The following is a 6531-nucleotide window of genomic DNA, read 5'->3' on the forward strand; positions in this document are numbered from 1 at the left end:
ATTTACACACAGTCCTTCTTTGAGGCAGTACGAATCGTTTTTCCTGTATTTACACAAAACCCCCTATCTTTTATGCTAATTAACTCGCGGTTCATACTTAAGTGGTATAGTGAATCGTTTTTTCAGTTTTACATAACCCCCTCCCCTGAAGTCTGCATTAATCACCCCACAGTCTATTAAAAATAAAAGAAAATCAAATAACCATATCTTTTAAACCGTAACTTAAAATTTAACATGTTATATATGGAATTTGATTAGAAAAATGTGTAGAATTTCAATATGATATTATTTTACATGTTCATTATTTTTAAAATGGATATTAGGGTGCAATGTTAATCAATGACACATGATCCGTCTTTATTTCGTATCGGTGGGGATCCGTATTGCAAATGAACATGCCATACACAATATTGTGTGCTGGTTGGCAAGGAGCGAGTGAAGGAAAATAATATGATCCTTGGGCATGCTATACTTTCATCGTGTTCTCTATTTGTACATGTTTCATAATCTAAGACCCTACGTATGTGCCTTTTCTTGGTGAAATCCGCACGCATACTTACCAATGGACAACACAACTTTTTAAGTGAGTACACAAACAATTTTTATAGGATGCACATACAGTTATAAAATTCATGAACATCATAAGTACATGAAGGTTTGTTTTGAAAAAAATCCAAACTATTAGTGTGATAGTCATCATTGGAACTGGTAAATAAGATCTTAATTTATGTTACAGTTGTTGCATGTGACGGTGATACATATATGTATTCTTAAATAAAGTTAATTTATAGATGCAGCCTCCTCAGTGTCAAATGGCACCACCCAGATGTTGTGTGAGTATGGTCGTAGGTGCACGCCATCAATATGACGAGTCAGAGTCAAATTGAATCGTAATGAAAATAGTGGCTCGGATAAAAAAAAGTTCACTCTTCCGTTGCAATGCACGGGCACGTTTGCTAGTAAATAGAAAAAAGAGGAAATACAACAAAGCCCATTGTATGTTGAAACTACGGAAGGCACAACATACTTATTATTGGTACAAGTGCTAAATATTTAGGAGGATACAAAAACACAAATAGCTTCATGGGTTCAAGAAACCTAAAAGAAGACAAGTATGTTTTGTATGTCACGCCACACCATGGGGCGGTTCCATATACAATATATAGGTTACAATACTTGACCATCAAGGAAGATCAAGAGGGATCCCTTGCCGAGTCAGAATACAATCGGGAGGTGATCTCATGCCTATACAATGTAATCAATACAAAAGGAATACTTTAACATCCCCCATCAGTTTGTGCGTCATAGGGAAGTAAGCACAAACTGGAACGAAACTCGGAGAATAGCTGCGACGAGAGGCCTTTTGTCATGACATCAGCATACTGATGCGAAGAAGGGACATGAAGAACCCGCACCTCTCCAAGGGACACCTTCTCATGAACAAAGTGAATGTCGATCTCGATGTGCTTGGTACGTCGGTGCTGAACTGGGTTTGAAGCCATGTAGACAGTGCTGACATTATCACAAAAAACTATGGTGGCAGTCGTGAGGGGATGATGAAGCTCCCCGAGAAGCTGCCGTATCCAGCAACACTCGGCCACAACATGAGCTACGACACGATACTCCGCCTCGGCGCTGGAGCGAGAAACCGTGGTTTGGCGCTTAGAGGACCAAGAAACTAGGTTATCACCGAGATAAACGCAGTATCCAGATGTAGAGCGTCTGGTATCTGGGCATCCGGCCCAGTCAGCATCGGAGTAAGCCGTGAGAGACGCCGATGACGAGCGGGAGATATGCATGCTGAGGTCAAGAGTTCCTTTAATGTACCGAAGGATACGCTTGACCAGATGAAGATGCGGTTCACGAGGTGCATGCATATAGAGACAAGCCTGCTGAACAGCGTGTGCAATGTTGGGACGTGTGAGCGTCAAATACTGTAGTGCTCCAGCATAACTGCGGTACTCCGTTGGATCTGCAAGAAGAGCGCCATCCTGTGTCGAGAGCTTGCATTTAGCATCAATAGGAGTGGAGGATGGATGACAGTCCACCATGCCCGCACGATGGAGAAGATCCAACGCATACTGTCGCTGCGATAGCACCATGCCAGACGTTGTCCGAGTGACAGAAATACCGAGGAAGAAGAATAGGGCGCCAAGGTCCGTCATGGCAAACTCAAAGTGGAGCTGCTGAGTGAGATGACGAAGGAGCCGATCCGTGGAGGCGATGATGACGATGTCATCCACATAGAGAAGAATGTAGGCGATGTCGTGGCCGCTCTTGTAGATGAGCAAGGAAACATCCGACTTGGAGGTGACAAATCCCATCTGATGTGCAAACATAGCAAACCGCTGGTACCAAGCGCGCGGCGCCTGCTTAAGACCGTAGAGCGATTTGTGAAGACGGCACATGTAGTCGGGAAAGCGGGCGTCGACAAATCCCGGGGGTTGCTGAGAATAGACCTCCTCATCAAGATTGCCATGGAAAAAGGCGTTCTTGACGTCGAGCTGGTGAACTGGCCATGCTTGGGATATGGCAAGGCTGAGGACGATGCGGATCGTGGCTGGCTTGACGACCGGACTAAATGTCTCGTCGAAGTCGATGCCCGGCTACTGAGAGTATCCACGAACCACCCATCGAGCCTTGTAGCGGGCAAGGCTGCCGTCGGCGTGGAACTTGTGTTTGAAGATACATTTCCCTGAAACAACATGAGCACGAGAAGGGCGTGGAACGAGTGACCAAGTCCCATTAGCAACAAGAGCATCAAATTCCTCGAGCATGGCACGACGCGAGTGAGGATCATGGAGAGCACCCCGGTATGTTTTGGGAACAAGGGAGGGAGTCGAGTGAGACACCGTTAGGTTGAGACGATCAACGGGCTGAAAAAGGCCGCGTTTAGCACGCGTGAGCATGGTGTGTGTGTTAGAAGGAGATGGGGGGCGGTGAATCACAACAGGTGGCGATGGATCAGGAGACGTGGAGTGGGTAGACAGGGAAGGGGCCGTCAGAATAGTCTGGGAGTTCGTTGGGCTTGGAGGCGGGCTGTTGGGTGAAGCCGGCGTGGGGAAAGGTGATGATTCACCTTGCATGGCGGGTGATGTGGGCGCATGCATGATGGCTGGTGAGAGAGGCGCGCATGCAGCGGGCAGGGTGGAGGCGCGGGTGGGCGCGCGTGTAGCAAGCAGGGAGGAGGCATGCGAGGAGTGTGGTGGCGCGCGCTACGCGGGCGGGGAGGAGCTGGCGCGGGGGGCGCAGGAGGGGGTGTGAGGTTGCCATGCAAAGCGGGTTGCGGGCGGCCATGCATAATGGTTTCGGGTGGGTTGGGGGTGGTGGCCGCTAGATCCAGTAAAAAATCAAGGGCGGACAGGGAGTTTTGTGGACGGTCTTTAGAACAGGAGAAGGGAAAGATGTTTTCGTCAAAGACGACGTGACGAGAAACAATAACTCGCCGAGTGACGAGGTCTAGACAACGGTAGCCCTTGTGTTGGCTAGGATAGCCGATGAACACGCATGCTAGAGAGCGAGGGGAGAGTTTGTTCTTAGCGGTGGCGGATTGATTCGGATAGCATAGACAACTGAAGACACGAAGGGCGGTGTAATCAGGTGGAGTGTCGTGTAGACGGATGTAGGGTATAGCGAAGTCTATGGCTTGGGAGGGGCGTATGTTGACTAGGTGGGTAGCGGTGTCGAGTGCCTCGGCCCAATAGGAGGGTGGCATGGATGACTGGAACAGTAAGGTGCGAACGACGTCATTGATCGTACGAATGGCACGCTCGGCCTTTCCGTTTTGGGCAGAAGTGTAGGGACAAGAAAGGCGGAGACGAATACCGTTAGCGGAGAGGAAGGTGGTGACGGTGGAGTTGAGGAACTCGGTGCCATTGTCGGCCTGCATGGCTACGAGAAGACGAGAAAACTGAGTGCGGACATAGGCAACAAAGTTTATGAGTATGGCAGCGGTTTCGGATTTCTGTCGAAGGGGAAAGGTCCACATAAAATGTGAACAATCATCAACAATGATGAGGTAGTATTTAAAACCAGAATTACTCAACACTGGAGATGTCCAAAGATCACAATGTATCAACTTAAATGGTTCAACGCTTATTGAAGATGACCTAGCGAAGGGCAAACGCACGTGCTTGCCAAGTTGACATGCATGACAAATACATAAGGCTGCTTTATTACAAGAAACAAAAGACTGTTTATGAAGGTGTGACATAGCGTCACGTCTGGGATGACCTAAGCGGCAATGCCAAAGCTCGGTGGAGGTGGTGGCGAGGAGTCCATGGGCGTGATGATTGACGACGGACGATGGGAAGACGTAGAGGTCTCCATAGCTACTGCAGCGAAGAATCACGGCCTTGGTGCGAAGGTCCTTCATAGAAAAGCTGAAGGGGTCAAATTCTATTGAACAAAGATTATCAATCGTGAAGCGTCGAACAGAGAGTAGTTTTTGACAATATGAGGAACAAGAAGAACATTGTTAAGTAGGAGTGTGCGGGTGAAAGTGGGTAGAGATGCATGACCGGTGTGAGAGATAGGCAAGGTGGAGCCATTGCCCACAGTTACTATGGAAGAAGAAGTTGAAGGGGTGAGATGATGAAGCATAGCGGGGTCGGAAGCCATGTGGGCAGTGGCCCCGGAATCCATGACCCACTCGCCGACAAGTATGTTTTGTATGTCACGCCACACCATGGGGCGGTTCCATATACAATATATAGGTTACAATACTTGACCATCAAGGAAGATCAAGAGGGATCCCTTGCCGAGTCAGAATACAATCGGGAGGTGATCTCATGCCTACACAATGTGATCAATACAAAAGGAATACATTAACACTAAATAACTGCTCTATATGATTACAAATCATGCAACTCGCTCCATCTTCATAATAAACATATGGTTCACGAATCCATCCAACCATCCAAGCCACACCTAGCAGTGCACAAGAAACAAGTTTAATAAAATCTTACTCCATGGCCAGTTCTCGAAGGCGAGAAACAATTAGCGCCGGCCAATCGATCTCCAAGGGCACAATCTCTCTACGGCCGACGCCACCGCGCGGACAATCTGCTACCTCCTGCATCACCCCGGTCTTGACACTGACAGCATAGACGCGCTGTTGATCGTCCTTGATGAGCAACGTGCCGTTCTTCTCCCCCAAGCACGCGTACTCCACCCCACGTCCAGCCTTCGTCTTCTTCTTCTTCTTCGACGGTGGATCTAGCTTCAACAAAGTAGGGACGGGCCTTCCGTCATCGTGCCACGTCCAGATATCCAGCTGGTTGCAGTCTAGCTGCAGCGAGAACAACGTGAGCCTCCCCTCGGCGTCGAGGCTAAAGTATGGCTCGTCATGGGTTTTGGGGTTGAGGGGGTCTCGTGGTATCACGATCGGTAGCTTTGCCGTGGAGACGTCGCCGGTCTTGGTACTGACATCAAACCAGGAAACGAGTGCAAGCCTGACTTGTTGCAGAAGAACCACCGCGCGGCGCCACCGCACACGACCGCGTTTTGCTGGCAGAGCGGCGCGCACAGGTTGTGGTTCACGCGGCCGGCGCACGTGCTCCATCCCCAGTCACCGGCCGACGAGAACGTGTGAAGACGGTACTGCATCGTGTCCTTCTGGATGATCATGATGAGAACCTTGAAGAAGGACAGCTCGTCTCCGTCGCCGTCGCCGTCCTCCGAGCTTGAACAGTCCGTGGCGGTAAGGATGGCGTACCCGGTGGAGTAATTGGAAGAACCGTAGTTAAGCTTTAGAGGGGGCAGCGATTTGAACCTGCCGGTCAACGGGTTGCACAGGACTGGTAGGTCGCCGACGCGGACGAGGAGGAGGACGCCGCGAGAGGTCAACGGCACGGCGGAGTCGGCACAGCCGACAAGGCGGGGACAGTCGAGAAGGCCGAACACCGGACGGGGCCCCTGGACGAAGCACGGCTCGGGGAGCCCTCTAGGGCGCCGTTGCTGGGCGAAGAAGCCGGGGAAAGGCGACGAGCGGCACGCGTCCTCCGGCAAGCAGCGGCGGACGAAGGAGGGGTCGGACACGAGCAAACTGCACCACCGCTTGCACGCTGTGGCGCAGCGGAAGAGGGCCACCGTGTCCTTGACGAGGAGGAAGATCTTTCGGAGCACTTCGTCAGGGAGCTGGACTGCCGTCGCCGCCGCCTCCTCCGTCTTTCTCCGTCGATCTTGTTTTCGTTGTGTGCGGTTCTTCGATCGATCTATATATATGCACAGTCGATTGGAGTTGGATCCGGAATTCCGGATACAAACTGGTCGCTTGAGACGTGTAAGAAAGAACCTCTATTCTGACCATCTATTTCTTGCATCAAATTGGTGCGTACAAACTTTTTAATTTGGTTCCCTCTCAAATGAGAAAACATTTGGACTAGAAGCTTTGCAGGTCAACATCACACGAGTACTATCATGGGTAAAAAAATAGATATTTTTGACGCAACATAAATAAATATTTAAATTGATGAATCTTGTTTGAAGTTTATAATTTGAGTATTTTATGTTGCATCAAAAAAACCGGAA

Source organism: Triticum urartu, chromosome 3A (assembly GCF_056163025.1).
Source record: "Triticum urartu cultivar PI428250 chromosome 3A, HENAU_Tu73, whole genome shotgun sequence".
In the NCBI taxonomy this organism is placed as follows: Eukaryota; Viridiplantae; Streptophyta; class Magnoliopsida; order Poales; family Poaceae; genus Triticum; species Triticum urartu.